The 23,337-nt window shown below is 46.6% G+C and overlaps 1 protein-coding gene across 21 annotated transcripts in view; it reads right to left on the reverse strand.

Annotated features, from left to right (window-relative positions):
- The window catches only part of SGMS1 (sphingomyelin synthase 1), a 336,904-nt gene extending 318,060 nt beyond the window's left edge, over positions 1–18,844 (reverse strand). For 18 of the 21 annotated variants that reach the window (XM_088842120.1, XM_088842121.1, XM_055425182.2 and 15 more), the window contains exon 1: positions 18,143–18,844. The gene's annotated coding sequence lies outside the window, so the exon portion shown is untranslated. Of the gene's footprint in view, positions 1–17,580; positions 17,999–18,056 lie in introns of those variants that run through there. The other 3 variants (XM_088842119.1, XM_055425162.2, XM_055425163.2) reach the window with 3 other exon arrangements.
- Positions 18,845–23,337: the final 4,493 nt, after the last annotated feature.

Genomic DNA, 23,337 nt, shown 5'->3' on the forward strand with positions numbered 1-23,337 from the left:
TAAGATGGGGAGAGGAGGAAGAGGAGAAGGTGGAAAAGGTTTTCTAAAAAGAGAAGTCAAACTTAGGTTAAAAGGCAAGTAAGTGCCAAGCAGCCTTGAAAAGCCAGCACAGGCTGCCCACTGCCTCCAACAGTCACCTTCACATGGACTCTGATATTAGTTGTGCCCCTATGATCCTGCCCTCAAAGCCACCCTTCCCAGAGATTGCCTTCCTGAACATTTTAGCCTAAACTGTTAAGAGTCCATGTGACCGCATTTTCGTCACATGGGCCTCACCTCATTCTGACTTGGGCCCCTGACTTGCTGTCCTCTGTGGTGTTTGCCACCATGTGGAGGAGTACTTCATTCTTAGAAATCATCTAGTTTCAATCCCTTCTTGGAGCCTGGCGAAGCCTGGGCTGGAATCTGTGCGTCCTGACTCCCTGATGGGCATCTTATCCACCCAAGCACGTGGTCGTCAGGCCCATCTCAACTGCTCTGTCTGGAGAGGGACTCCTGACAGCAGAGACCCACATGCTTTCCTGTGTGGATCCCAGGAGCTGGCCTGCTCGCACACGGTAGAAGCTCCCAGTCTGGCCAAGAATGCAGCCCTTTCACATGCTCACCAAATGACAGCCTGACTGGGTCTCCATACTGGGACAGGCAGCCACACTACCAGATTCAGTGATTCATTTCCTCTTCCTCAAGAAATCTGCTGCCCGTTTGCCTTTGAAGGAATCAAGCTTTCTTGAAGCTTTGTGGGGCCACCAATTTGAAATGCAGGCTGGTGTTGGGCACAGACCTGCTTGGAAGAGCTGTCCCTGGGTGACTGGGAGCAGTCACACTACTGCCTCGTCGAAAAGATGCCCATCTGGGAGTCAGGACACACAGACTCCAGTCCAGGCTTCGCCAGGCTCCAAGAAGGGATTGAAATTAGATGATTTCTAAGAATGAAGCACTCCTCCACACAGTGGCAAACACCACAGATGACAGCAAGTCAGGGGCCCAAGTCAGAATGAGGTGGGGCCCACGAGAGGCGACAGTGAACAAGAGGCGATTCCAGGTGAGCTGCTGACTGGGCTTGTGACAACCCGAGCAGAGAACAGAAGCCAGAAAGGAGAGCAGGAATGTGCCCCACTCCCCACGTGACTGTGCCTGCACCACCCTTTTACCCGCAGAGCCTCGCACTGCAGTCGAGAAGGGAGGATGGTTTAACAGGAAGGTGTTATCAGTAAAATATCTCAGTGACTTACCTCAAGCTCGCCAGAAAATCAGTGATTTCAGGTCAAGGATGTAGCCAGTAACGGGCATAACAAACAAAAATCTGACTTCACAGGTGGTTGATCATGCCTGTTAAGGAGTCACTGTTTTTATAGTCCTCTTATGAGTATTTATAAAACTTAATGAGAGAGTCGATATGGCTTGACTATTTTGCTAGGATACTATACGCTAGTTAAAGAGCCAGAACCATATCTGCCTAGTTTATCCCTGTGTCACCAGCACCCGGCAGGGATCCTGGCTCATAGTAGGCACCCAACTAGTGTTTTCTGAAGAGTGTATTTCTCACGAATGCTGTATAGAACTCTTTATACATAACAATCTTTTTTGGAAAACTTTCTACAAATATTCCTCTGGTAATCTTCTTTTTAAGGGTTGCCAAGTATTCCATTATTTGGATATATGTCATCTGCTTAATCAACCCCAAACTGTTGTATAGTGGCTTTTCAACTTTTCACTATGACAAACATCTCTGTGATAAATGGTCTTAATTATTTCTTAAAATAAAGCCCTAGAGTAGAATTGCTGAATCAAATAACTCAGTATTAATGCCTTTCCTCTTAGAAGTTACCCTCATCTTGAGGGCCAACTGTCATGAACTCTATTATTTGGGTACTGTGGAAGTCTCAAGCAGAGGCATCTCCTAAGACAGGAGACTTTGAAATCAACAGCCAAAGTCCTACAGTGTCCTCTCTAGACCTGTGTACCCATCAGACCCAGAAATCTGAGAAGCAGCATCTGCTCAAGTGGTCTTCTGCTCTCCGCCCAAGGCTCAGCCTTCTCCTGCTCAGTGGAGGACAAAACCACATTGCAGCATCACACACACCTCCCCTACTCCTCTCCCAGTGAGTTGGCTGGTCTTCCACGAGCTAGCTTTATCTTTTGCTTCTTTTTTCTCAGAGGAATAACTGAATGCGCTCCCACATAAGACACAGCAATGTCAAGTCCCAGATAACTGTACCGAGGCTCTCAGGCTGTGTCTGCCTCCCCACTTTAGGCAAATCACATCTCATTAGTTCCTCTAAAAGGGGGACAGACAGCAACAAGGAGAAGCCCTCAATGGACCAATTCTATCTTTTCATTCACTTTCATAAAAATAAACCTTTCAAAGTTCTTCCCGGTGGATTTAATGAAAGCTTTAGACACTCTCGCCAGAAAAATGCACACCCCAAATGACAAACCGGATTTAAGTGGCTTCCTGAAATTCATCTATGCACCCCAATAAGAACCCCTGAACCACTGATTGGGTCTTCAAACCAATGGCCAAAAGGAGGCCTGAGATATTCCTGGGGTGTTCATGCTACCCCATCTCTGTCTCTAAAATCAGAGGGAGGGGAAAGTCTACCGTGTCCAGGGCCCCCTGGAAACCTGGAAGTCAGCCCAGCACAACTGCTGCTAACTCTCCAGGGCCTTTCAAAGGAACTCAGGTGTCACTGCACAAAGAGTGGCAGTACAGCAAATGCCAAACAACCCACCCTCTGAGGGGGCACAGAGCCCTTACACGGCACAGGGAGGCTCTGCCTCCTGACCCGCTGCCAGGCCTCACACTTGCTGACTTGACTGTGCTGTTCGCCCCGTCACCAAGAACACTCCACACACATGGAGACTTTGTTCACACCTGTATCCTCAGCTTCGTCCAAGCCAGAGATGCTGGTCCCAGTGAGTCTGAAGGCCTAAACCAGAGACTGAGGCCACCACGAAGGCTCCCCCAGAGAGCAGTGACATACATGGGCCATTCTGTTCACCTGGGACCTTAGGGTGAGGAGACTGAAGTCAAACACGGGGAACAGGGACAGGCTCTGGGATAAGATGGGGAAGAAAAACAAGGGATCGGATGACAGACCACAAGGTAAAAAAAATCTCAGCAGCTCATGGACACTGAGTTGGGGGCAGATGGACAGTCCCAGGGCACCAGCTCTCAGTCTCCCTCATGGACCCTCTAGTCAAGTGAATGGTCAATGCGCCAGCAGGGCACCACACCCCCCCGACAGTAACCCTCTGCCACCACCTCCCACGTCACCTCACAACCAGGAAGCAGCCCCCCACACCCTCATGCATGCACCAAGGGCCTCAGGTGACAACACTGTGACGCAGTGCTTATTACTGCCATCTCCCACAGGAGAAGGTCCACGCCTCAAAAGGACAGCACCTGTCCCCTTTTGCCCTCTCTTGGTCTCAAGTGACCACAGCAGTCTGTCTCAGGCTGAAGGCCACGGATTTTCTCTCAGGACAAAATGTTTGTTTCTCTCAGGATACCCAGCAGGCCGGCCGCAGGCTCTCCTCTCCTCCTCCGCTCACCCAGCCTGCCCTTCCCTCCTGGTTTCCCTCAGAGCAATAGACTCTGCCCTTCTGGCCTCAGGCCCCCTTTTCAGACTGGCCTCAGGCAAACCCTCAGCCTGTGTTTGCCAGGAGGGTAAAAGCACCTCTCCCCTCAGCTGTTTTTTCTCTCCCCTTTTTGATACCTCTGGCCTCTGCTACTATCCCCCGCAGCTGGAAGGGGAGCTCTTCGGCCAACCCTCTTCTCCTCCTCAGGGGACAGATAAGTCTTTGTGACTCTCTCTCCACCTCTCAGCTCCTGGGACTTTTTCCTTCCACCCCCAAACTTCACTTGACCTGTGATCCTTGGAAGTTTCATTCCTAACCTGAGTATCATCCAACCAGCCCCCCCCCGCGCCGCACCCCCACCAGCTTAGCTGAAGAGTCCCCCACCCCGCACCCCATAACCTGAGATTAATGGTAACATCCCTTAGGATTTGTCCTTAGGTAACATTTGTTATAACATCCTTCTCGGATTCAAACAGTGGGCCTGTGAATCAAACACTGAATGCTGTACATTTTGCACCTTTAGCTCAGACAGCCTGCCAGAAGGGACATGGGTCACAAGCTGTAAAATACGATAGTGGAGAATCAACCGCTTACTGCTGTTTCTGTAAAGTGGTTTGGATACATAACTAATAGGATCGGGGAAGGCAGTTCTGAAATAACTTTTTTTATTAACAGACTAATAAATAACTGATGAAAGGGACTTCACCAGTCACTCTTTCAGGTGTCCCCCAGTCACAGGACTCAGAGATGTGGGGACCAGGTGACTAGGAGTCAGCTAATCCAAGCTCTCCACTTACAGATAAGGAAGCTGAGGCCCAAGTTCACCCAAGTCACAGTGTGGGCAGGCACGCCCTGGCTGGCAGGGTATTCCTAAAGGCATCAAGGAGAGGAGGGGGAGGGAGAAGGGAGGACGAGGAAAGCGAGAAGTGCAAACCACTGGAAATAGAACTGAAAGTGGAATTTAGCACTTTGCCAGAAATTAAGGGCAAACAGAACCTTGCTTTTAATAAAGAATCTTCGTTTTAAGAGCTGATATACCTTAAAGATAGAAAGCCATTCATCTTCTGCAGGTTTTATGTTCCTAGGAAATGGCTAAAAAGTAGCCACAGTTATCAAAGACAGTCAACCGGCAGGCGCCCCCTGACCTCCTGAGTGGTTCTGAAGGGCACTCCCACCTCTGGATTCTTACAGCATCTGTGGGCCCAGACTCCCCTCTGCAGTCAAAATCACCTCACTTAAAATGAAAATCACAAAAACGAAAGAAAAAAGGAAACAAAACCAAAATATACCAGATCTAGTTCCATCTGTGCTACCCTATGGCATCAGCCTCTCTATCACATGGGGAGCCAGGAGTGGGCCGCCCCACTGCCCAGCTCTCCTGCTCTACCCCAGGGGGCTTGCTGTGCAGCTGCCATACTGGACCCACTACTTGGAGGCGGCTTTATCTGCAGATGTGTCTGTCTCCCCCATAAGCCCCTTGGGAACACAGACCCCATCTCACGCATTTCTGCATCTCAAGGCCCAACAGGGGTCTGGCCCATAGCTTACCCCCAGCACATGTGCGCCCTCCACCGCTGTGCAGCCCAGGTTGCGAGCACCTGGCCTGCGTGCACAGGCTTGTCTGGCCTCCCCAGGCTTCCCTTGGCCCTCTCCTATCCTCTCTGCCCTGCCACATCACCTCACCAAGCAAACAAGCTAATCCCAGCCACTGGAGCCACAGGAGAGCCCCAACAACTAGCGCAGGGAAAAATCTGGAACTTTTCCTCCCAGTTTACTTGTATGCTCTTCTCTGAGGTGATCCTAAGTCACCATCTCCTACAAAATATTTCAATTAGAAAATGTTCTGATTCCTCAGTTTCATGTGTAACATTGCTCAGATAAGGGAAATGCAGTCTTTTTTAACTGTGAAACAGAAAACCTCACCTGGAATAACAGTGGATCATGCATTTGGTGAGGGCTTTCCACGTGTGAGCTAAATTTGGACACAATGTGGCTATTTTATCTCACAACTGGAGACGGGCACGCAGCCCTTCTTTTTAAGTGCTTTCCTACAAATAGGTAATTTTCTACTACAACTAATCCCGTCAAACAAGATAATCTTACATCTCTCTACTATCAGGCTATGCATCATCATACATTTTTAATTTCACCATGTGTAAAGTTTCCCAAAGGGTTAAAACAATGGACACCAAGCCTTTTTGTGCCGATGGCAGGGAATGGGGAGGGTGGAAAATGACAAAACAAAAACAAATCAGGCATCTTCCTAAGATGGAACGCACTAGACGGCACTTCATGCTTCTAATATTAAGCCTTAACTTGCATTTCCAAATTTTCTGTCCACCCTGGGTCCTTATCCATCTAACCCATATCAGAAAACACTGGCAAGGACAGAAAGCATTTTCTACACTGCCCTGGCCTGGCTCAGACATCCCTCTGCTGGCCTAGATAAACTGGACCACGTGAGTTCAGTTTTTATTTCATGAGGTGGACAATATTTAAAATTTCTGAATCTGCAATCGTCTCACCTGACTGTAAGTAGAAGTAAGAGCAGCTGACCCTTCACTTATGTGAGTACTGATTATGGAAGTAGTTCTCAGAGTGGTCCCAGGCCAGGAGCATCAGCATGATCTGGGAACATGTTAGACATGTCAGGTCCCAGCCCAAGCTATCCATACTTGCCTCAAAAACTCTGGTGGGGGTGGACCCAGCACAAGTGCTTTAACAAGCCTCCAGGTGATTCTAATATGTGCTGAAATTTGAGAACCATCAATGTAGGCTGATAAACCTCCAAGGTCATGGGAATGCCCTGCTAGGCTAACATGTGTTTCCCAATTCTATGTAATTATAATGGTGCCATACCAACAGCACTTACCCTGGTAATTGCTGCCAACTGGCAAAGGCCTCAAACACAACTTCTTCAGGACACTCCTACTTAGTTGGGCAAATTACTTGTACTCCACACTCATCTCTAAAAGAGGATAATAATAACAGTCATCTTATAGGACTGTCACAAGAGTTAAGGGCTTACACAGGGCCTGGCACACAGTTCATCTTCAACAAGTATGAATCCCTATAATTACTACACCTTTGCTAAAAGGTCTAATCAAAACAGGAATACAGCAAAATAAAACCTGCTTCTAGCATGCTAATGTGAAAATTAATAAAGGGAAACCTTACACACCCCAACAGGAAAAGATGAACATTGCATCTCCTTATAGGATATCAACTACACCCCAGCGACTCAGTGAGTGAGAGACCATCACCACCCTGAACTCTCACCTTCTTCCAAAGGACTTCAAAACTACCCTTCCAACTGCCTCCTTTTTTCTCTATAAAATTCCTCTCCTTTACCTGTTGGACTTATGATTTTTGCCATGGCTTGCTTGTCCTGAACTGCAAGTCTCTGCTATTCCCAAGGGGCTTCCCTGGTGGCTCAGAAGGTAAAGAATCTGTATGCGATGCAGGAGACCCAGATTCAACCACCTGACTGAGGACATTCAGGACCAAGAAACAGCGCCTGAGAGACAGTGCCTGGCTTCATAGTCTATCACGCATTTACTTGCTCAGCCTACAACCTAAGTGCCCACTATATGCCCGGCAATCTGCAGGGGGGGAAAAAAACTCTCTCTACAGGACTGTGCCTCCAGCAGTCTTTCTGGACATCCAACAACTCTGGAGCATAAGGCCTCACACACATCAAGGGAGATACGAGAGGAAGGCAATGAATATTAACAACAGTAGTCATAAGAACAGCATTTATATTGTGATTACCTTCTGCCAGGAACTAAGCACCTGACAAAGGTTTACTTATAGTCCTCAACCTCTGAGATACCTGCTGTTATGAGACCCACCAGTGAGGATTAGGGAAACTGAGGCATGGAAGGCTTGCATAACTTGCCTAAGGTTCCATAGCTCCTAGATAGTAAGGCCAAGACCTAAACCCAGGAACAGTGCTCTTAACCTCTATATTAAATGACAGAGAGCTGTTAGTTACCTAGGCAATACTAGTCACTTATCACTGATTCCAAAGCAATGACTTTTAAGACACTTAAATTTAGGCACAAAATCTACCGTCATGAGGTTCAATACCAGGCCCAAAACCCTAGACAGAAATGCTAATTACACTTCATTTCTCAAGCCCCTTCACTACCCTGTAATCTAATTCTACTCAAGTCGAGTCAAAACTCTTGCAGACTGGACAGCTACATGCAAGAGAATGAAATTAGAACATACACTAACGTTATATACAAAAATAACCTCAAAATGAACTTAAGACCTAAATGTAAATAAAACTCCTAGAGGGGAACATAGGCAGAACACTCTTTGACATAAATCACAGCAATATTTGTTTTTGGATCTGTCTTCTAGAATAATAGAAATAAAAACAAAAATAAACAACTGGAATCTAATTAAACTTATAAGCTTTTGCACAGCAAAGGAAACCATAAAATGAAAAGACAAACCTATAAGCTAGGAGAAAAATATTTGCAAACAATGTTACCGACAAGGGCTTAATTTCCAAAATATACAAACAGTTCATACAGCTTAATAGCAAAAAAAAAAAAAAAAATCCCTATCAAAAAACAGGCAGAAGACCTAAATAGACATTTCTCCAAAGAAGACATATAGATGGCCAACAGGCACGTGAAAAGATGCTCAACATTGCTAACTATTAAAGAAATGAAAATCAAAACTACAATAAGGTATCACCTCACACCAGTCAGAATGGTCATCATTAAAAAGTCTACAAATAACAGATGCTGGAGAGGGTGCAGAAAAAAGGAATCCTCCTATACTGCTGCTAGGAATGTAAATTGATACAGCAACTATGGACAACAGTATGGAGATTCCTTAAGATAGTAAAAATAGAGTTATTATATGATCCTGCAATCCTAATCCTGGGCATATATCTGGCATATCCTGGGCATATATATATCATATATATCTAATTTTAAAAGATATATGCACTCCAATGTTCTTCATAGCACTATTTACAACAGCCAAGATATGGAAGCAAACTAAATGTTCACTGAGAGGTAAATGGATAAAGAAGATGTGGTGTATACATATATACACCATATATATATATATATTATCAGCCATAAAAAAGAACGAAATAATGCCATTTGCAGCAACATGGATGGACAAAGGGGCTTCCCCAGTGGCTCAGCAGTAAAGAATCCGCCTGCAATGCAGGAGACCCGGGTTCGATCCCTGGGTCAGGAAGATCCCCTGGAGGAGGACATGGCAACCCACTCCAGTATTCTTGCCTGGAGAATCTCATGGACAGAGGAGCCTGCCAAGCTATAGTCCATAGGGTCACAAAGAGTCAGACATGACTGAAGCAACTGAGCACACACACACACACAGACAGACCTAGACATGTTGTGAGGTAAGTCAGACTGTCTTACATGAGGTAAGACAAATATCACGTAATATAAATTATATGTGGAATCTGAAAAAATGACACAAAAGAACTTACTTACAAAACAGAAATGGACTCACAGACATAGATACAAACTCATGGTTACCAGAGGGGGTAGCAGGAGGGGGACGGGTGGGGAGGTGGGTGACAAATTAGGAGTTTGGGATTAACATACACACATTACTATATATAAAGTAGGCAAACAAGGATGTTCTGTATAGCACAGGGAGCTATATAAAATATAACAACATACAATGGAAAAGAATCTGAAAAAGAATATATGCATGTGTATATGTATAACTGAATCTCTCTGCTGTACACTTGAAACGAACACAACATTGTAAATTAACTATACTTAAATTTAAAAGATGCCTGCTCCTTGGAAGGAAAGTTATGACCAACCTAGACACCCTATTAAAAAGCAGAGACATTACTTTGCCAACAAAGGTCCGTCTAGTCAAGGCTATGGGTCATGTATGGATGTAAGAGTTGGACTATAAAGAAAGCTGGGCACCGAAGAATTAATGCTTTTGAACTGTGGTGTTGGAGAAGACTCTTGAGAGTCCCTTGGACTGCAAGGAGATCCAATCAGTCCATTCTAAAGGAGATCAGTCCTGGGTGTTCATTGGAAGGACTGATGTTGAAGCTGAAACTCCAATACTTTGGCCACCTCAAGCCAAGAGTTGACTCATTGGAAAAGACTCTGATGCTGGGAGGGATTGGGGGCAGGAAGAGAAAGGGACGACAGAGGATAGATGGCTGGATGGTATCACCGACTCGATGCACATGAGTTTGGGTGAACTCCAGGAGTTGGTGATGGACAGGGAGGCCTGGCGTGCTGCGATTCATGGGGTTACAAAGAGTTGGACATGACTGAGCGACTGAACTGAACTGAAATTTTAAAAATTAATAAAAAAACCACTCCTCACCGAGCAGCATTTCTCTCTACTCCTTACTCCCCTGACACCATACCATTTAACCTTGATTATAAGCCATCTGTCACACAGAGTTCCCTAATTGTTTCTTTTTTTTTTTTTAAGATTTTTGATATGGACCATTATATTGCATGTGTTACAACATTGCTTCTGTTTTACACTTTGGTTTTTTAGCCACAAGGCATGTGGGATCTTAGCTCCCAAACCACAGATCAAATCCCCACCTCTGCACAGGAAGGCAAAGCCCCAACCACTGAACCAACAGGGAAGTCCCTCACTGTGTCTTATATAATTTATATATATTCTTCCCCAGTCGGTGAAACCCCACACAACTAGGTAGAAGCATGGACTTACATGAATAGACTTGGAGAGCGTTACACAGTTAATCAGTAGGCTTGTTCACTTTGCTTTTCTGATACTTCTTTATTATCAGTCCCTAAGAAGTATAAATATGAAGTCTGTGCTATTTAAAGCCAGCACTAGGGGAGGTATTGGGCTTCCTTGGTGGCTCAGCTGGTAGAGAATCTGCCTGCAATGTGGGAGACCTGGGTTTGGTCCCTGGGTTGGGAAGATCCCCTGGAGAAGGAAAAGGTTACCCACTCTAGTATTCTGGCCTGGAGAACTCCATGGGCTGTAAGTATAGTCTATGGGGTCACAAAGAATCAGACACAACTGAGTGACTTTCACTCACAGGAGATATATGACACCAACATTCACTAACCAGCAAATGTTTCAAGGTTGTACTCCCTGCCTCTCCTACATTATCTCATTTAAAGCCTTCAGCAGCTCAGCAGCCTTGGGGAGGAGGCTGCTGGCATCCAGCCTGAGGAAGGAGAAACCTGGGGCCACCAAAGGAGAGAACTTGCCCAGTGTCACTTAAGGCAAGTGAATGGAGAATGGAGATGGAAACAAGATCTGTCCCCCAAGCCCATACCTTCGGCCTTCCTCTAAAGTTCAAACTAAGAAGTCCAGGTTCAAATTCTCCTCAAAACAATACATTACTTTTGTTTTAAAACAAAATCTTATGATAGAGAAAATTTAAGCTCAATTGAACATCATTAGAAAAAGATGGGACAACTATGTTAATGGGCAGCATTACAACTAAGAAGGAAGAGGTGTCGATTCTCCCCCATGTTAGACTATACATTCAGTGCAATGTCACTGTGTTTCTAAGACTTTGTTAAGAATTTGATAAGCATTCCAAAATGCATGTGGAAGAAGAAAGGTCCACAAATAAACAAGCTCTGAAATATAAGACACTGCAAAGCTACAATAATAAAAATAATCGGGCACAGAAATAGACAGATGACTGGGACAGAATAGAGAACTTAAACCCTGTGAAAAATCTCAAAATCTGAAAACGCAAACGAACCTGTTTGTGGCAGAAAGCAAACCAGTGGTTGCCTCCTGAGTCTGGAGACAAAGGTAAGATGAAAGGCAAATGAGAAGTTATAGTGTAAGGGAAATGGTCTGGATCTTGATTGTGGTGGTTTCAGAGGTACACATCCTGTCAAAATTCATCAAATTGGGGGCTTCCCTAGAGCTTCAGATGGTAAAGAATCTGCCTGCAATGCAGGAGACCCGGGTTCGATCCCTGGGTCAGGAAGATCCCCTAGAGAAGGGAATGCCTACCCACTCCAGTATTCTTGCCTGGAGAATTCCATGGACAGAGTAGTGTGGCAGATTACAGACCACCAGGTTACAAAGAGTTGGACACCTCTAAGCAACTAACACTTTCACTTTCTGGTGGTCCCACTGCACAGGGTGCAGGTTCAACTCCTTGTTGAGAAAGTTCCACATAACATGAGATGTGGCCAAGGCCAAAAAAAAAAAAAAAAATCATTACACTTTAAATGTACAAGTGAAGTTTACCATACATAGATTATAACTCAATAAAGTACAAAAAAATGCACATAAGGGAATCTGATGAATGACAAAGGCAGCTCCACATTTATCCCTAAAATACCAGGGATATAGTTTAATGAATTGGGGGAAACTGATTCACAAAATGGAAAGGAAAAAAATAACACCAGATTCCTTCCTTATACCATGTATTAAGACAACCTCAAACAGATCACAGCCATCATTGTGAAGGTAAAAGTAGGAAGTTGATAGAAGAAACTATAGAATATATTTGTAATCTTGGGGTAAGGAAGAACATCTTAAGATTCTTACTGTGAAAAAGGCAAAAAGTAATAGCATTGGGCTGTATCAAAATTTTAAACTTCTGAAATTACCACTGAAATTGTCAAGAAGCAACAGAACTAGACATGGAACAACAGACTGGTTCCAAATCGGGAAAGGAGTACGTCAAGGCTGTATGTTGTCACCCTCCTTATTTAAGTTCTATGCAGAGTGCATCATGCAAAATACCGACTGGATGAAGCACAAGCTGGGATCAAGATTGCAGGGAGAAATATCAATAACCTCAGATATGCAGATGACACCACCCTTATAGAAGAAAGCAAAGAGGAACTAAAGAGCCTCTTGATGAAAGTGAAAGAGGAGAGTGAAAAAGCTGGCTTAAAACTCAACATTCAAAAAACTAAGATCATGGCATCCAGTCCCATCACTTCATGGCAAATAGATGGGGAAACAATGGAAACGGTGACAGACTTTATTTTCTTGGGCTCCAAAATCACTGCAAATGGTGACTGCAGCCATGAAATTAAAAGACGCTTGCTCCTTGGAAGAAAAGCTATGACAAACCTAGACAGTATATTAAAAAGCAGAGACATTTCCGACAAAGGTCTGTCTAGTCAAAGCTATGGTTTATCCAGTAGTCATGTATGGATGTGAGAGTTAGACTATAAAGAAAGCTGAGTGCCGAATAATTGATGCTTTTGAAACATGGTATTGGAGAACAAGGAGATCAAACCAGTCAATCCTAAAGGGAATCAGTCCTGAATATTCATTGGAAGAACTAATGCCAAAGCTGAAACTCCAATACTTTAGCCACCTGATGGGAAGAACTGACTCACTGGAAAAGACCCTGATGCTGGGAAAGATTGAAGGCAAGAGGAGAAGGGGACAACAGAGGATGAGATGGTTGGATGGTATCACCGACTCGACAGACATGAATTTGAGCAAGCTCTGAGAGTTGCTGATAGACAGGGAAGCCTGGCGTGCTGCAGTCCATGGGGTGGCAAAGAGTCGGACACAACTGAGCGAGTGAACCGAACAGAACCATTGATAATCTCATTCTGCCATTAGATGGCAGAATGAAATTAATATCCAAAATACGTAAGACACCTGCAAATCAACACATTAGAAAAACAGACTAAAGTCAAAGAAATTGTAATAACTAACAAATACATTAAAAGGTGCTTAAATTCATTAAGAAATTACCTAAATTCACATTACAACAATAAGGAGCCACTTTATAGCCATCAAGTACTGAAAAAATTAGAAAGATAGTTAATATCAACCACTAGGGAGGATGTGGTGAATCAGGAATCCTTCATGCACTGCGGTGAGAGTGTAAGCCAATCCAGCCACACTGGAGACTAACTTGGCAGTATTTAGTAAAAACAGGCGTTTGTTCTCTTTAACCCAGCCTTCCCAGTCCTGGGTACATACACTTAGAGCAGTGGTCGTCAAACTTTCCTAGGCACCAGTCTCCAAGCTTGTTTGTTGTTCAGTCACTAAGTTATGCCCGACTCTTTGAGACCCCATGGACTGCAGCATGCCCACGACTTGCTCTAAAACACAAACTGATGGTGACTGTCCCCAGGGTTTCTGATTCAAGAGGTCTAGGTTAGATTCTGATTATCTATATCTTCCCAGGTGAGGCTGATGCTGCTGGGTGTGGACCACTGTAAGAACCACTACCCTAGAGACAGTCTCACAGGTATCATTAAGAGATGCTCCAGGACATTCCTTCATCACAGCTTTGCTCATAGTAGCAGGAATGGTGGTGAACTCAGTGTACAAAATAAGAAAAATGGGTGAGATTAGTGGGTATGTAGCAGGCCAGCCATACCAAGTAGCAATGATAGCAAGGCACTGGATAAACCTATGCTAACCACAGGTAGCAAAATTGCTGAATGAAATTCTTTCAACTTTTATGAATGTCTGAAAATTTCCATAATAAAAGTTTTAATATTGAACGGAAAAGCAACTGAATGAAACTATAGCAGCACAGCACTATTTACATAAACTAAAAACATGCACACATGAGCACAACACCTTTAACAAGGATACAGACACACCCAAGAACACCCAACGAGAGAGAGGAAGTTCCTCTGACAGAGAGGGAATGAGACTGGGAAAGAAGGAAAAATGTAAAACAAGAAAGGGGCTTTGTACAGGGAGATCTGGTGCCCAAAACTGAGGAATGTTAAATCAACCCCAGCACCAGAAAGTCTAAAAGTTGAAAACCACTTCAATTACATTTACATTTAATGTTTGCTTCAGTGAAAGCCCCCAGCAGCTTTGCGGGTTAAGCGGGACAGATCAGCTTGCCATGGAAAGAGAGATGGGGAATCTTTCTGAAATACATGACTGGGGTGATTTCAGATCCCCCAAATTCAACCTGCTGCTGAGCCCTGGGCTTTACCTGTGTGACGTACTGGTTTTAAAAAGAAGTTGGGATGCTTAGCTTTTGGCAAAGGATACATGTGTCTACATCTGTGTCTGTGTCTCCTGTCACTATGTTTGTGCAAGTGTGGGTCTGTGAATTTGTCTGAGGCCATGTGTGTGTGGTGTGTCTACTGGTGGAGGGAAGAATACTAGAGAGGGCAGCAGAGCACTCCAGCACAGACTGAGCCACACACACTGATCAGACACCTGATTCTGCTTTGCTGAAACCAGAAGTCATAGTTACAAAACCAAGCCATCCTAACCCACTCACTGTGTCCCTTCCCCTTTCTTCACCCGCGCCTCCCCCACATTCAGTGCTGCTTCCCAACTCCCCTGTCTAAATGGGCTGATGTGAAATACGGTCCTCTGGCGATTGGGTAGCTTATTAAAGTGACAGACTTTACAGTCAAAATTCTTGGGATGCGGTTCAGTTCAGTTGCTCAGTCGTGTCTGACTCTTTGCAACCCCATGGACTGCAGCCAGACTTCCCTGTCCATCACCAACTCCTGGGATGGGATGTGGTAGGAGAGGATAAGTGACCATTGATATTCCCTACCAAGAGCCTTAACAAAAAGTCCAAAATCTTTAAGACTGGGCATACTTTAACAGTCCTTCCCGAAGAGATTGCTGTGGTTACAGAATCATCCAAACAAGGCAAAGAAAGAGCCAAATATAATCTGTCATGTCCCCTTCCCCCGCATCCCCCACCAACTCCACTATCTCCCAATTTTCCAAGAGCCATCGAACAATTTATCATATGAAGTGGTGGGAAATTGTATGGGACAATTAAAAAATAAAGGTCATCGTTAACAGAATTCATGTGAGAAAATGCAGCAGCTTTAGGTCAGCAAGTCCATGCCAGGAAAGTATGTCTTTAGGGGAAGAAGAAACAGCTTAACAACTGGAGGAAAGAACAGAACAGGAAAGGTAAAACGCAGAAAGAACTGGACAAACTCTCCAGCCGCCCTCAAAGACAGGGCTAATTATCTCCTGTGCAAATAAGCTAGAATTTTTATTTTCCAAATTTTTCCAATTTTTATTTTCCAAACACTGTTTTGTCTTTTCTATGGCAGCACCTTTCATTGATAATGTGATAATAAAGGCTTAGGAACTCTAACCTAACTCTTAGGTGTCCTGAAACATTTTGTACAAAATGAAGTTTTGTAAACAAAGTATTTTGATATGCAATTGGATCACTTTCTAGGTTTAAAAAAAAAAAAACAACGTATAACAGTTATATGTAGGAGTCTTCAAGATTTTCATGAGATAAGTTAGCAAAACATGCCTGGCTGTTTTTTCAGCTGACCTGCAGGATGTGTCACAATTTGAAAATTAAGGGGCCTCACCTGGAAAAAGTAAAAAGGTTGAGGCTTCAAGCTAAAATTGAATGTCTAAGGTCAACACAGGCAATTCTGACATTTGAAAACATACAAAGTTCTTTAAGTATCAAAATTTACCTACAAGCTTCTATTATGAAAAATTCTTTAAATTTCAGCCAAATAAACATTTATTGAGTTAGGCACTGTGCCAGAGATCCTCCAATGATTAAGACACTGTTTTAATAATTGTGTCCTTTTAATGTCAATTTATCTATCCCTTGAATTAATTTTTTCATGCTTTCTGCTATTTGAAATAGCTCACTACCAGCAATGAAGAGTTGCAGGAATAGACCCTACTATTTAACTAAAAATGTAAATTTCGGATCTCTGAAGCAGAAACAGAAGGAACAGACTATTTTTCTGCTTTACATATTACTATCTTTTTCTGCACATTTACTAATAAACTGCGTGGTGGCAGCTGCCACTTCCTGCTCTTCAGAGGGTCACAGAACTGGAGAGGTTCGAAAACATGCTACACACTTTAAGAGAGGCGGGGAAGGAACCCAAAAGACCAGGGCCTCCTGCCATACACAAAAAGCAAGATAAGGAAAGTCAGTTGCTATAGGCAGAAGTCTCCTGGAGATTCCCCAGAAGCTGGCGCTTCTGACATCAGGCACAAGCAGCTGCTGCTGGCTTGCTTGGCCAAGGTATGGCTTCAGGGCTGGAAAGTTGCCACCTGCTGAATCACTAAACATCCCTGGGCTTCCCTTGGAGCACTGACCAGACGGGGACCCATCCCCCGCCCGGCTTCTCCCGTGAACACCTTACTCCCCGAACCAATGAAACGCCCAGCCCTCTCCCCTTCCGCACCAGCCAAAACAACCAACCAACCTCGCTCTGTCTGGGCAGCCCCAGGCAACTCCCACCGCTGCTACGTCACTAGTCCCACTCCTCTCTTTCTGCCCCTTCGGTTCAGCTCCCAGAATGTTCAACCCCCGGCGCCAGGAAGCGTGGGGAGCTCACAGCACACCATGATAGGCACCTGCCACTTCCACACCCAGGGAGCCAACCCCAAACACCCGCAAGTCTGCACGGAAAATAACCTGCAAGCAAAAGAACCTGTCCAAACAGCTATGAAGGCCCGGGAAGGTAAATGTCAACGGAGCTAGAATAGTAAGCAGGCCCCATAACACAGAAAATAAACTTCCTTTTCAGAAAAGCAGCCTTCACTCTTCGTGTCGGAAGACTGTTCCGCTGAAGTCGCTACTGTCTGAAGGTGAAATGAAACATCTGAGAAGCTCCTGCAAGGATTCTCTTCACTCCCTCCGGCCCTGGCAAGCCACATCCCGAATTTTACTCGAAGCTCCGGAGACGGAAACAAGCTTTAACTAGAAGCCTCCAGTGTGTATCCGTTAGCGGACCAGGACACCGTACCCGACCCACCAGAGGAAGCAGAAAGCCCGAGCCTGGACCAAGAAGGTGGGAGAAACAGCCCTGCAGTCGCTGCTCTCCCCTTGACAAGTCGCCTCGGAATCGTGGAGACCCCTCATTCTCGGGAAAAGCCGTGTCCTGGAAAGAATGTCCAGCTCCAGGCTGGCCGATGGCTCCTCCAAGGCCTTACCCCTAAGCACCCTCAAGCGTGGGGACAGCCCCGCCGGATGTCAGAGCCGCCCCCAAACCTGGAGGATGTTAAGCGATCTGTGGAGAGGGACTCGCTGCTCAGCGAAAGGGGTCCCACCTGTTATGTTGTCCACGGACATCGAGCGGGGGAGGGGGTGGCGGGGAGGTACCCCGAAACTCAAGAGTGCCTGGCCAGCTGCGATCGGACCCAGAGGTACCAACTGTCACGCCGCCACCAGGTGGGGGTAGGGCCGTGATTTGGGGTCGGATCTGCGGGTCTCCCGACCCCCGCCCGCCACTGTCCGAAGGTTCTTCGGCCCCGCCAAGGTCCGCTCGCCCCAAACCGACACTAGGCAGCCTTCCAGTCCGCACGCAGGACCTCTGCAAAGGTGCCCGCTGACGCCCCCGCCTTTCTCCCCGCCCCAACTAGGTCCGGAGCCCCGCAGGCGGCCCGCCCCCTCGTGGCCCCGAGAACAGCTGCGGGAACGCCCCCCCGCCCCCCGAGCGGCGGCGCTGGGGGAGTGCCAGCCAGGTACGCGCCAGGCACCGAGCCGGCTGCGTTCACGCCCCCTCGCCCCGGGGTTGCCGGCACACCTTTCCTGGCGTCAGGCCAGGCCCCGGAGGTGGGTGTCCGATCTGCTCCCCAGCGATCGGCTCTCTCCCGCCGCCCCACGACTCACTTGCACCGGAGTCGCGGCAGCCGCCGGAATTCCGCTCGCCGAGCCCCCAGCCGCGGAATGAAATCCGGGGCAGGGCAGCGCTGGGGCTCCGTACCCGGATTGCGCTCTCTGTCCGGCTCGCCGGGCGCTAGGAGAGAGCAGCCTTCCCTGGCCGGCCCTTCCCGCTCCCGTGCTGCCCCTCGCTGCCGCCGCCGCCGCTGCCCCGGCCGCTGCCTAGCTGGTGCGAACGCTTCCGACTAGCCACCGCGAGCCTCCCGGGCTGCCGAGCATGCCCAGTCCGCTGCCCGAGCCGGCCCAGCTGCCCGCGCTACGCAAATCCGCTCCTCCGGGTGTTCGCGGCAGCTGGGAGGGCGGGGCAGGCGGGCGGGGTCTGCAGGGAGCTCGTCCCCGGACCCAGCGGGACCCCAGCCAGACTGCGCACCTAGGGGCAACGAGGCTTGGCACCCTGTGATTTCATTTTCAAGTAGCTGAAAGCTCCACCGAGGAGAGAGGCCCTGCTTGCACATTTTTCGGGGTCCGTTTAGTGAGGCCGGACGGGAGCCAGGTTTTATGGTTGGGGACAATATTCCACTTGGGGCAGAACCATAAGTTGAAGAGCTGGAGCTGGTCAGAACAGAGAACGCAAACTCGGCCTTAGGCACGAGTTTGCAGGCTGCCTGAGGATTCTCTTTGCCACCGAGCCTAGGAGTACAGCACTTGGAATTAACTCGTGATCATAAAAAAACAAAATGTAAATGGCGGACCTCAGACTCTACGGTTCATTTTCAAATCTCTATTCACAGACTCCCACCCCAAAAACAGGGAACGAAGGCGAGCAAGGCCTGGAGTACCTTCAGTTGGAGCGGGGAGACTCGGGCCCGCCCCTTCCCGGCCCCACCTCCTGCCGACCCAACGGAGCTGCGGGAAAAAGCTGGAGAGCCGGCTCTTGCGGGCCGGAGCATTGCGCATGCCCAATGGTCCGACCTGGTGCAGGTCGCTCGAAGGAAGGTTTTTTTCGGCTGCCGGAGCCGGACCCCTGCGCCCGGGGAGCGGCCGCCCGGGCGAGCTCTCGGCTTTCTGCAGTGAAATCCTCCCTTCCTGTCTGTACCGCTCGGTACCCAGCTGGCGGAGAAGCAGCCTAGGGCTGCGCGTCCCGCGGGGTCCGGGACTCGGCGAGCGGGGGAGGGGGCGTGCGGCGGTACCGCCGTGACACGTGACTGTCCGCGGCGCTCCGGGCAGCCATCTTCCGCTGGGCCCGCGGTCGGTGGGCAACCGGGACGGACCGGAGAGTTGGCAGGATGGGCGCAGAGAGCTCGGCTCCCCTCCGCTTCCTCACGCCGGGCTCCAGCTTCTGCTCCGCACCTGCCTCCGCCCCGCCCGAGGGCGCTGGAACCCGGGCTCCGGCCCTAGGCTTTTGAGAGGACAGGCTCCCGCCAGGGCTAAAAACAAACGCCTGCGAAATCGAGAGGGCAGGACTCCGGGGGTGGATGGCCTGTGCTTTTTCCCAGAGGCGCAAGTTGGAGAAAGGGGTACCCTTCTGTAAGGCAGTGACGCTGTTGCTTCAGCTGCTTCCCTGTTATGATCTGTACCCTGCGGAGACATGGTGGGTCGGCAGGAACATCTGGACAGAGGCCGTCGCTGTCCCTGAAATGTAATATCCCCGAGCCCCTGCCGGTGCACAGCTGAAATGGTGATGCTAATAGTGAACCTTTATTGATGTCCTGCCACGAACCACTTGGGGTCCCTGTGGCCTTAGGACCGGATGAGTCGCCATAACCCGAGAATTTGTTAGAAATGCGAAATGCTAGACTCCAGCATTTTTAATCAGAAACACTATTGGAGGAGAGGAGGTATCCTGCGACCTCAGTAAGCCCTCCAGCTGGTTCTGGTGAACATTATACTTCTTTATTTCAACTAAGTTTTAGGGCTCCTCCCTTTATAAACGAGGCATTGAAATTTTGCCCCAGAAGAGGGTGAACTGGTCAGACAGTGTGACCCAGTGACAGCGTTTAATCGCGCCCTTCATTCTGACTGCTTCACTGTTACGTCACTATACTGCTCTTTCAGGGAGATTTTTAAAAACTACATTTGTCACGTAGGGGTTTAAAATAACAACTGCAATTCACTTCAGCAACATAGTTTGAGTGTACAGAGGGCAGAACTCTTTGAGTCATAGTAGCCCTACTGAATAGTTTCATCAGTTTGCACCAAAGAAGTGCAAGAAAGGCTTGCTTTCTTGTGATGTAAATTTTTTCAAACTGAGGAAGTACCAGAAAACTGCTGGCTGATTTCTCTGAAGTGCTGTTTATGCAGAATGGCCAGACTTTGGACTTCTAGAAAATGCGGTTCAAGGAAGAAGCTGGTGTTGACATGTGTCAAGGAGTCTTTCAGTTCAGTTCAGTCGCTCAGTAGACTCTGACTCATTGCGACCCCATGGACTGCAGCACGCCAGGCTTCCCTGTCCATCACCAGCTCCGGGAGCTTACTCAAACTCAGGTCCATTTAGCTGATGATGTCGTCCAACCATCTCATTTTCTGTTGTCCCCTTCTCCCGCCTTCAATCTTTCCCAGCATCAGGGTCTTTTCCAGTGAGTCAGTTCATCCCACCAGGTGGCCAAAGTATTGGAGTTTCAGCTTTAGCATCAGTCCTTCCAATGAATATTCAGGACTGATTTCCTTTAGGATGGATTACTTGGATCTCCTTGCTGTCCAAGGGACTCTCAAGAGTCTCATCCAACACCACAGTTCAAATGCATCAATTCTTCTGCGCTCAGCTTACCTTACAGTCAAACTCACATCCATACATGACTACTGGTAAAACCATAGCTTTGATTAGATAGACCTTTGTTGACAAAGTAATGTCTCTGCTTTTTAATACGCTGTCTAGGTTGGTCATAACTTTTCTTCCAAGAAGCAAGTGTCTTTTAATTTCCTGGCTGCAGTCACCATCTGCAGTGATTTTGGAGCCCAAAAAGTCTGTCACTGTTTCCATTGTTTCCCCAGTTATTTGCCCTGAAGTGATGGGACCGGATTCTGTGATCTTAGCTTTCTGCATGTTGAGTTTTAAGCCAACTTTTTCACTCTCCTCTTTCACTTTCAACAAGAGCCTCTTTAGTTCTTCCATAAAGATGGTGTCATCTGATATCTGAGGTTATTGATATTTCTCCCAGCAATCTTGATTCCAGCTTGTGTTTCATTCAGTCCAGCATTTCTCATGATGTACTCTGCATATAAGTTAAATAAGCAGGGTGACAATATACATCCTTGACACTCCTTTCCTGATTTGGAACCAGTCAAAAGTTCCCCACCCCCCAAATGTAAAGCTGAACTGAGTTTTGTAAATAGTAGTGGTTTTTGTTTGTAAGTGCTTTTACTAGGGTGATACTTGTAATTTTTTTTTTGCTTATTTCCTGATTTTTCTGTTTGAAATGTTTCATAATAAAAAGCACTCTAAATTCCTTTCCATGAATAATTTTAAGACTATATGTATTATATAAAACACATGGGAAAAAAGCAAAGTATAAAACTATTTCCAATTTGTTCCAATTTCATAAGATAAAGAGAAAGAGCTATAATAAACTCAGGAAAACAAGAAATTGAAAAGCAGTAAAAATAAATTTTAGGTGAGATGATTTTAAGAATTACTTGAGATGACCCTCCTTGATATTCAATGTAGTCATGGTCATTAAGTCACTACTATTTCTAACCAAAATAAGAAAAAAAAAAAAAAGGAAAAGAAATAATTGTCCTTCTCCAGTCCACCCAACACTAATGAGTTTTCTCAGTGTATTTTTCCGTTCAAAATTAAACAGCATACTGCCTGGTTGTAAAATTTTGGGATTCTCAAGTACATAGAATATCATAAATTACATTGTTGTCAAGTCAACTATGAAATAAAAATGAATCACCTCCAAGTCACAATCTGTCATTAAAATATGTTTTAAATTAGTATTAAGAACAAATACTAGAGCAAGCAGTTCACTTGCCAGAACAGCTATTCTGAAGTAGGTGGTTTAGTTCCTGATGAATGATTCCTTCTACCTTTAGAAGGTAATGTGGTGGTAGTGGTGGTGGTTTAGTTGCCAAGTCGTGTCCTACCCTCGCGATTCCATGGACTGTAACCTACCAGGCTTCTCTGTCAATGGGATTCTCCAGGCAAGAATACTGGAGTGGGTTGCCATTTCCTTATCCAGGGGATCTTCCAGACCCAGGGATCAAACCTGGGTCTCCTGCATTGCAGGCAGATGATTTACCAACTGAGCTATGAGGGAAGCCCAGAAGGTAATGTACCTGATCAAAAATGCAGTGGTTTTATCCGATGACTGTTGACCGCTAAGCAGAAGCTGTCACTTGCCAAACCATGCTGCTGCTACTGCTGCTAAGTCGCTTCAGTCATGTCTGACTCTGTGCGACCCCATAGACGGCAGCCCACCAGGCTCCCCTGTCCCTGGGATTCTCCAGGCAAGAACACTGGAGTGGGTTGCCATTTCCTTCTCCAGTGCATGAAAGTGAAAAGCGAAAGTGAAGTCACTCAGTCGCATCCTACTCTTCGCGAACCCATGGACTGCAGCCCACCAGGCTCCTCCATCCATAGGATTTTCCAGGCAAGAGTACTGGAGTGGGGTGCCACTGCCTTCTCTGCACAACTACACTGTTCAAACCATAGTCAAAGTCAAATAGTATTCAAGAAGCAAGGAGGCTTCTGTGTGTCCATGGCAATTTGTCTCAGTGGGAGAATCTAGAACCACAAAGCCTGAGTAGCAGAAACAAGACATTGTAAGCTCTCTTAGGCCTTTAGAGGCCTTTATTGAGGTCATCATCTGGCCAACCCACAGCCCAGTTTCCAAAACAAGTTTGATCAGATCAGAAGAACCAGATACAGACAAAAGCACTGATTCCAAGTGTTTACCCTGAGGCTTGGATCTGGTAACCTCTGTCTGGACCTTTTCCTATGCCTGTGGCTAGGATTCCTGGCTTCTATGACTGCTTGGGTTTTCTCCCTGGTCAACAAAAAGCTGGAATTTATTTGAAGACACTGAAGTGAATCAGGGATGCAGCTGAGGTTCACACAGAGATCAGAACCAGGAACTGGACTATTGACAGGAAACCAGGAAGTCTCCCTTTGTTTCCTTTTCTGTTTCCCTCTGTTTACTCTCTCCCCTGAAGAACTGTACAGAAAAGATCTTCATGACCCAGATAATCACAATGGTGTGATC

This window comes from Moschus berezovskii, chromosome 12, assembly GCF_049115385.1.
Source record: "Moschus berezovskii isolate FMDL1 chromosome 12, NW_MosBer_1.0, whole genome shotgun sequence".
In the NCBI taxonomy this organism is placed as follows: Eukaryota; Metazoa; Chordata; class Mammalia; order Artiodactyla; family Moschidae; genus Moschus; species Moschus berezovskii.